The following is a 9,788-nucleotide window of genomic DNA, read 5'->3' on the forward strand; positions in this document are numbered from 1 at the left end:
GCAGCACAGGAAGACAAAGCAAAGTATTATAATGAAATGTGCAAAGAACTGGAGTCAGAAAATCTAAAGAGCCAAACTTGCTCTACTTTTAAGCTGAAGGAACTGAAGAACAAATTCAATCCTGGAGTTGTAATAACTAAGAATGCATTATGTAGAATATCGAATTATACAGGAAGCTTTGAAAGAAGATGGAAGGAGTTTACAGAGTCACTTGGACCAAAAATAGTTGGCACAGAATAATTTCAAGAAACAGCATTTGATCTAGAGACAATGGTGATGAAAGAGAATTTTCAGGTTTCTCTGAAGGACTTGGCAAAAATAAAGCCCCAGGAAATGATGGAATACCAACTGAAATATTTTAACAAACATATACTGCCCTGGACGTGCTCACCAGGTTGTGCTTAGAAATCTGGAGGACAAATACCTGGAGAACTGACTGGAAGATATGATTCAGATTCCAAAAAATCTGATGTGACGGAGTATGGAAATTATTGAATGATATCACTAATTTCACACACAAGTAAATTCCTAATGAAGTTAATAAAAAAAAGACTGGAACAGTACATACGTAGGGAACTACCAGAAATACAAGCAGGGTTTAAAAGAAGCCATGGCACTACAAACATTAATGCCAATGTCAAATGGATCCAGGCTGAAAGCAAAGAGGGACCAGAAGAATATGGAATGTCTGTGTTTCATTGACTATGCAAAGGCATTTGACAGTGTACATCACAACAAATTGCGGCTAACCTTGAGGAAAATGGGAAGGCCAGATCACTTGATTGTGTTCATGTGAAACCTATATTCAGACTAGGAAGCAGTCCTCAAAGAGTGCATCAGGGATGTGTCTGGTCACATACTTTTTCAATCTACATGCAAAACAGATCATTTGGGAAACTGCATTCCATGAGGAGGAATGTGGTGTCCGAACTGGAGGAAGATTCAGCAACTATTTAAGTTAAAGAGATGACACAACATTGCTTGCTCAAACTGAGGGAAATTTGAAGTGCTTGCTTCAGAATGGCAAGGACTGTAATCTTCAATATGGATTGGAGCTCAACGCAAGAAGACAAAGATTCTCACCATTGGGCCAATTGGCAGAATCTTGATAGAAAAGAGACTGAGGTTGTTAACAATTAAAGCTTGCTTGACTCCACAATCAATGCTCTTGGCACCAGCAGTCAGGAAAACAAAAGACAATTTGCACTGGGAAAATCTGCCATGAGGTACCTGTCGAAAGTACTTAGAAATAATGTCAATCTAGAGACTAAGGTGCACCTGATCCAGGCCATGGTCTTTCCAATTACTTGTCATGCTTCAGAGACCTGGACAATGATTAAGGATGATAGAAGAATTGATAACTTTGATTTGCGGTACTCCAAAAGAATCTTCAATATACATGGACCACTAAGAAAACAAATAGGTCTTTCTTAGAGAAGGTGAAACTAAGTTTTTCCTTGGAGGCTTGTATTTTGAAGTTCTATCTTACATACTCTGGGCATGTGGCCATGAGGAGCTTATCCTAGGAGAAGGGAGGGCATCATGCTCAGAAGGGTGGAGTAACAGTGCAGGAGAGGAAAACCCCAAGTGAGATGGATTGATACATTAACTGAGAATAGGATTAGATGTGTCAGAGTCAGTGAGACTGGCTCAGGACAAGGCAGGCTTCAGAGGTGTTGTACATAGGAACTCTGAGTCACAAGCAACTAGATGGTACATAACAAAAACTTCATGTTATTTGTTGTTGTTAATGTTGTAGTGACCCTATTAAGAATTATTCTGAAGCCTGCCCTATCCTGTGACATCCTCACAATCTCTGACACACTTGAGCCAATTACCACAGTTGCTGTGTCCATCCACTGGTCAAGTATCTTTCTCTCCTTCACCATCCTTCTGTCTTCCCAAGTGTGATGTCCTTCTCCAATGAATACCCTCTCCTAGCAGCATGTCCAAAGTATGTGATGCAAAGTTTAATAATCTTTGCCTCTAAGAAGCACTCATCCTGAACCTTACCCCTCAAACTAATATCATTGATCCTCAACAATTTTTAGAGTTCCCTGACTGAAGACTTTCCCAGTGCGATACATAACTTCTGTATCCAGGTGACTACTGTGGGTGAGCATACTACAACCTCAAGTTATTGAGCAAATTATTTGAGAGACTGGAATCAAAGAAGAATATGACATCAGAATAGGAGGAAGACACAACAGCCTGGATTAAGCAGATGATACAATCTTGCTTGTTCTGAGAACTTGAAACACTGTAGAAGATCAAAGATTTGAGCCTTCAATATGGATTGCATTTCAACTTCAAGAAGACAGCAATTCTCATGACTGGCTCTATAGGAAACATCATCGTAGATGGAAAAAAAAAGATTGAAATTGTCAACCCATGTTCCAAATGACAGATGCAGCCCTGGAGGTGCTCACCACTCTATGCTTGGAAATTTGCAAGTGAACTGCAGATGCCTTTGAGCTGTGGTGCTGGAGAAGAGTGTTGAATATACCATGGACTTCTAAGAGAACAAACAGGTTTTTCTTGGAGAGGATGAAGCCAGAATGCTCCTTGGAGTCAAGGATTTTGAAGCTTTGTCTGACATAATTTGGGCATGTTGTGAGGAAGGACTGGTCCTTGGAGACGGACATCATGTTTGGGAGACTGGAGGGACGGTGCAGGAGAGGAAGACCCTCGATGAGATGGATCGATTCTGTGAGTGGAGTGGTGGGAATGAGTGTGTTTGAGACGGCGAGGTTGGCACAGGATAGAACGGCATTTAGGGCTCTTGTACAAAGGGCCACTATGAGTCACAAGGGACTCAATGGCACATAACAACATGTGCCGTTGAGTCACTTGGGCCGCTTAGCAACCCTACATGCAACAGCTGAGCTCTGCTCTATTCTGTGCCATCCTTACTGTCTCTGACATAGTTATCTCCATTTCCCCAGTCACTGAATCAATGCATCTCATTGAGGGTCTCCCTCTCTTGTGCTGTCCCTCCACCCTCCCAAACATGATGTCCCTCTCCAAGGACTGGTTACTTCTTGCAACATGCCCAAATATGTCAGTGAAACTTCAATAGTCTTTTTCAGCAGGACAGCTCAAAGGCATCAATTCTCCTTCTATTATCCCTAGTCATTGTCCAGCTTTCTGATGCATAACAAGTAATTGCAAATACTATGGCCTTAATCAGGCACATTGTTTTTCAGTACTATGGAGAGGTCCCTGACAGCACACTTTCCACTGAAATTAGTCTTTTGATTTCCTGGCTGATGTTAGTAAGAGTGTTGGTTGTGAAGCCAAGCAAACTGAAGCTGTTAACAATTTCAATCTCTTCACCATCTGTCATGATATTGCCTATTGGCCCAGTGTTGAGAAACTTTGTTTTCTTGGTATTGTGCTTCAATCCATATTGAAAGCTGTAGTCCTTGACCTTCTGCAGCAAATGCATCAGGTCCTCCTCAGCAAGCAGGGTGTGTTGTCTGCATAATACGGGTTGATGAGTCTTCCTCCAATCCTAATGCCATAATCCTCATCATGGAGCCCAAGCCCAGCCTCCACGATGATCTGTTTTGCATATAAATGTAAAAGATATGGACATAAGACACACCCCTGGCATGCACCCTTCCCAATTTTGAACCATGCAGTGTTTCTTTGCTCTTCTGACGTCTGCCTCCTGGTCCAAATACAGGTTTTATATAAGCACAATCAAATGTTCTGGGGTTTCCATTCTTCTCAGAGTTAGCCAGTTTGTTATGACCCACACAGTCAAATGCCTTTGACTAATTGGCATTCCCATTACAATTCCCAAGAAAATTGAACCAATTGGAGGTAGAAAGGATTGAACAGTATCATTAATATCACGTTCAAGCAAAATATTTCTTAAGATTGTTTAAAAACATCTAGAAATCTGACCATATAGAGAACTGACAGAAGTTCAAACTGGATTCATGAAAAGTCATGGTACCAGGCATATCATTGCTGATGTAAAATACATTCTGCCTATGGTTAGAGCATACCAGAAGAATGTATTTGTGCTTTATTTACTCTGCAAAGGAATTTTATTATGTGCATCATAACAGGTTACGTCTAAAATTAACAAGAATGAGAATTACACAATACTTAATTGTGCTTGTAAGAAACTTATACCTCGACCTCAACCTATACCTAGAAGCTGTTGTGTGAACAGAAGAAGGGAACACTATGTGGTTTAAAATTAATGAAGGTGTATTAATGAAGGTATGTTATAATTTCTCTATAGCTATTAAATCTGTATGCTGAGTAAATTATTCGAGAAGCTCGACTCTAAGAAGACGAACGTGACATCAAGTTTCCAGGAAGGTTCATCAACAACCTTCGATATGCAGATGACACAACTTTGCTTGTTGAAAGGGAGGACTTGAAACAATTGCTTTAGATTTAATACTACAGCCTTCATTGTGGATAGCTTCTCAATGTCAAAAATAAAATTCTCAGGAGAGCTCTGGTGGCCTAGTGGCAAGAAGTTGCACTGCAATCCCAGAGGTGTGTGGTTCAAATCCACTGGATGCTCTGCTGAAGAAGGTACCAGTCAGATTTGATTTGACAGTATACACATAAAAAATAAGTAAAAAAAATTTAAGGAAATTCTCACCATTGGACCTATAAGAAACACCATGAAACAAAAAGATTAAAACTGTCAATGATTTCATCTTGCATGTATCCACAATCAATATATTTGGTACCAGCAGTCAGATCAGAAAACAATGCACTGGGAAAATCTGTAGTCAGGTGCCTCTCCAGATTACTAGGAAGAAATTATTTTAGTTTAAGGACTTAGGTGTGCCTGATTCAGACCATTACTTTTTCAGTCACTAGTTATGTATCTGAGAGCTGGGTAATTAATAAGGATAACAGAAGAAAAATTGATGCCTTTGAACTGTTGTGTTGGAGGAGGGTATTGAATATTTCATAGACTGCCAAAAGAATAAGCATAAGTCTTGGAGAAGGTGCAGCCAGATTTCTCCTTGCTTTCAAAGATGGAAAATCTCATCTCACATGCTTTGGACATGTTGTTTGGAGAGGCTATTCCTTGGAGAAGGACATCATGCTTGAAAAAGTGAAAGGAAGGTGGAGAAGTCCTTCAATAAGCTTTATTCTGACAGCAGTGGGCTCAAGCGTGTCAGAGATTTTGAGGGTTCAGATCTGTTCTTTGTAGGATCTCTGTGAGTTATACTCAACTGGATACACCTAACAACAACAATATTACTGAGGAAGACATTGATATAAATATAATTTTAATGTTTGTTTATCTTAAATTATTTTTTAAGAGTTCAGATGATACATCTTTGATGCACACCCTTTCCAATTTTGAACCATACAGTGTTTTCTTGCTCTGTTCCAATGACTAACTCCTGGGCCAAATATAAGTTTCACATAAGCAGAATCAAATGTTCTAGGATTCCAATTCTTCTCAGTCAACCACAGTTTGTTGTGATACAAACAGTGAAATGCCTTGGCACAGTCAATGAAAACAGACATTCCTCTGGTATTCCCTGCTTTCAGCCAAGATCCATATGACATTAGCTATAATAGCCCTCATGCCACCACCTCTTCTAAATCCAGCCTGCACCAGGCAGTTCTGATGTTCCAGTCATTTTTGGATGATCTTCAGCAGAATCTTGCTTGTATGTGATATCAATGACATTGTTTGGTAATTTCCACACTCTGTAAGATCATCTTCCTTTGGAATGGGAACAAATATAGATCTCTTCCAATCAGTAGGCCAGGTGGTTTTCCTTCAGATTTGACACAACATGGTGAGCACATCCAGGGCAGTATCTGTTTGTTGAAATATGTCAATCAGTATGCCAATAATTTCTGGGGCCTTGCTATTTGCCAGTGTTTTCAGAGAAGCTCAACCTTCCTCCTTCATCACCACAGGCTAAAAAAAACTAGAAATGACTATTAAATGATATTTAAAATTTGTGCTTCCAAAATAAGAGGCAGTAGAGAAAACAAATTCAGATATACATTTGAAAGTATATGTAACCATGTATTTTTAAAATGAGGGAAATAAATGTTTGTTAAATAAAAAAAGAATCAAAAATGTGGGAAAATTAATTTTTGAAGAATAAAAGAAAGCCTAACATTGAGAGAGAAAAGAACCCAGAGTATTTATTAACTGAAATTTAAACGGTTAGTCTGTGGCAGAAACTTCTATTGATTAAGGGACTAAAATTAACACTACTCTTTACTTCTCTTTTCTGGAGATACATAATCTTCAAATTAAAATTCTTTAGACGATAACATTATCTTTACATAGCATATTAGTTATCTTTTGCTGCACAGAAAATTATTGTAAGACTTAAAGGCTTAAAACAACAAACTTTTTTTATCTTGTAGCCTTGTGTATCCATAGTAAGGTATGATTGAGCTGAATTCCTTTGACTCAGGATTTCTTGAAAGACCGCAAAGAACTGTCATCCACGACTGCAGTTACTCAAAGACTGACTAGGAGTGGATGCCCTTTTAAATTTTCTAATGTAGCTTGCCTCAAATAATTGCTGATTGTGGAATGGAGAGCACTTTATTGCCAACTAAGCCTCTCCAGAGATACTATTACTGCATGACTGGGTTCTTTCCCCAGAAAGGGGAATCTGAAGGAAGAGCATGAAAGACAGAAGTAATAGTCTTTATTTATAATCTAGTATCTAATGTTAAACATTAGAGCTCTTGTTGGCCTAGTGGTAACTTGTTGCATTGCTAACCCAAAGGAATACTTTTCAAATCCAGCAGCTGCCCCATGGGATAAAGGGGTCATCTCTTCCTGGGTGATTTGCACCCTTTGAAAACCCACTACAAATGGGTCATCTGTAAGTCATCCACTATAAATTGGTCAGCTGTAAGTCGGTTCCAACTCGATGGTACATAATTACAAGAACAACAATATCTAAGATGGGCTTGTGCAAGGATGAGCATCAGAGGAAGGTGTAGGATAGGACAAAGTTGTTTAAAGGATTACTATGAGTTGTAATCAACTCAAAAGGACCCAAGAATACCAATAATATTATCCCTGTTGCCTTATTGAATCCATCAGAGAAAGTCTCTAAATCCAGCTATATTCTATCAAGAAGAAATAATACACAAATATTTTTAAAAGGCAGAGCTTACCATACTTTACATTTCATCTACTTGTATGTGATAATTATAACTGACCAGTCTAAGAATGGCTTGAAGAATGTGAATAGGGTTACAAGGAAAAGACCCCTTTGTTAGACAGAGTCACATAACTGAAAGAAGATTACAAATGTCATAAAAAGTTGTGCTGTCCTTTGATTTTCTGCACTATACCACTGTGTTCACAACCACTTACTTTCACAACACTCTTTGAGTCTTTTGTTCTGGCTATCACAGATAATTCTAACTAATAACTCTTCTAGCTCTGCGTATCACAGATAACTGCCTTTTTTTTTTTTTTTTACACTCGTGACTAAAGTGACCATCTCGCTTTCAGGAATTATCATTCAGTAAGCACCAAATCAGCTGATCCTCAGTAAATTTCCAGAGGCTGTAAATATCAAGGGGATTTGTCTGCCTGTCTTCTGCAGAACAGCTAGTGGATTTGAATAATTTGTGTTTGAATTTGCAGCACAACTCTTTATGCCTTGGAGATGTATAATATCCTTTAGAAATCCCTGATAGTATACTGTGTTGAGTGCTGGGTTTCTAACTGAAAGGAAAGCATTTCATACTCATCAATTACTGTAGAAGAGAAGTTGGTTAGTCTGTTCCTATTAAAATGTAAAGCACTGTGTACCCCACAGAACAGTTCGACTCTATCTTATTAGGTCATTTTAAGTTGAAATTTACTTGATTGTAGGGAGTTTAGCTTTGAGGTTAAATATCTTTAATTTGTGGTAGTTTTGATTGGAGTGTTGTATTGGTGTCAAAAAAAGAGTGTTGACCTGCAAGAGCACACTTCTACAGAAAAGGAAGTCAAAAGATAAGTGGCTTTAGGGCAATGACTGCTGGCATGAGAATCATTACAGACCTTCTCATGGTTTAAATACCACATTCAATTGAACTGAGCTCACATAATTAATTATCGCTACAAATTGAAGGTCATCTACTGTCTGCTTATTACCAACTAATGAGACTGACATCTGCTGCTACTTGAATACTTGTTTTAGACCCTGGTGAGTTGTCTTGAGCCTTAATTATAATTACCCTATGAATAGTTCCATAACCCCAAGAGTATCATTATACTACCTCAATTTATTCAAAATTTTATCTAGTTCTTCTAGTAGAAAACTTCTTTTCCTAGCCAAGTTTTCAAGATAATGCTTTTCTCTTTTGAAACCTTGTGATTTTTAACTTAATGGAGTCTAAAAATGTATTTTTTTAAAAACAGTCTTAATGAGCTATGATTCATTCATATGGCATGCAATTCACCTACTCCTACATCAATTCAATGCTTCTTGAGATATTCACAAAAATATTTAACCACCAGGAGCATCCAATTTTAGAATTAATCTTTCAAAACCAAATCATATATCCTTTACAATTATTCTCGTTCTGCCTCTTCAGCCAAATATTGGCAGGTACCAAACTACTATCCATCTCTATGGATATGCCTATACTGAATATTACCTGTAAATGGACTCATACAATATGCATATTTGCAAATTGGGGAGTACAGTAACTTTTACAGTACTGTCTTCTGAAGTAAAATAGAGGATGACTTTTTCTTTCAATAAGGTTAATAGTTTTTAATGTATAACTCTTGCATTACTTTTGTTAAACTTGTTTCTAAGTACTTTATTATTCCATTGTAAATAGCATTAATGTTCTAATTTCATTTTTAGATTGCTAATTATTATTTCGTGGAACTCTAACTTATATTTGTATTGATCTCATCATGAAATCCTACTGAAGACATACAGTAGTTACATATTCTGGACATATTTATGTATATTTAGGATTTTCTGTAGACATGGTTATGTTATTATTAAGTAGAAGTAGTGTAAATCATTCTTGAACTTAAATGCATTACATTTTAGTTTCCTTAATATTTACCCCCAAAAGAACTATCACTACAATGTTGTTGTTGCTGTTGTATACCGTCGAGTCTGAATAGATCCATAGCTGACCCTCCAGTGGGTTTTCAGAGGTAGTTAATTACCCAGGAGGAGATCGCTCATCCTTCTCCCGAGGAGCAGCTGGTGGTCTTGAACTGCATATCTTCAGGATTGCAACACAGCTTCTTGACATTAGGCCACTGGTAAGCATCTTATTCCTTTTCTTCAGAGAAAAGATTTTTATGATGTTAAGAAAAGCCTAGACAATGCAATGGTTAAGTGTTAGACTGCTAATCTTTGGGCTGTTGTTGTTATGTGCCTTCAGGTCACCTGCGACTCATAGTGTTCCTATGTACAACAGCCCTAAACTCCTCTTTGTCCTGTGCCAATCACCCTGTCTCTGATACACCCATTCTGATTACCCCAGTCACTGAATCAATCCACCTCATAGAGGGCCTTCCCCTCCCCCGCTGTCCCTCCACCCTACCAAGCATGATTCCCTCTCCAAGGACCGGTCCCTCCTTACAACATGTCCAAATTATGTTAGAGCCTCAGAATTCTTGCCTTCAAGGAGCCGCCCAGTTTAACCCTTTCCAGGATGAATCTGTTTGTTTTCCTAGCAGTCCATGGTACCCTCAATACATTTCTCCAGCACCACAGCTAAAAGGCATCAATTCTTCTATCCTCCCTAGTTATTGTCCAACTCTCTGATGCATGGCAAGTGATAGCAAA

Source organism: Elephantulus edwardii, unplaced genomic scaffold, assembly GCF_000299155.1.
Source record: "Elephantulus edwardii isolate Elephantulus edwardi_28Jun2011 unplaced genomic scaffold, EleEdw1.0 scaffold00253, whole genome shotgun sequence".
In the NCBI taxonomy this organism is placed as follows: Eukaryota; Metazoa; Chordata; class Mammalia; order Macroscelidea; family Macroscelididae; genus Elephantulus; species Elephantulus edwardii.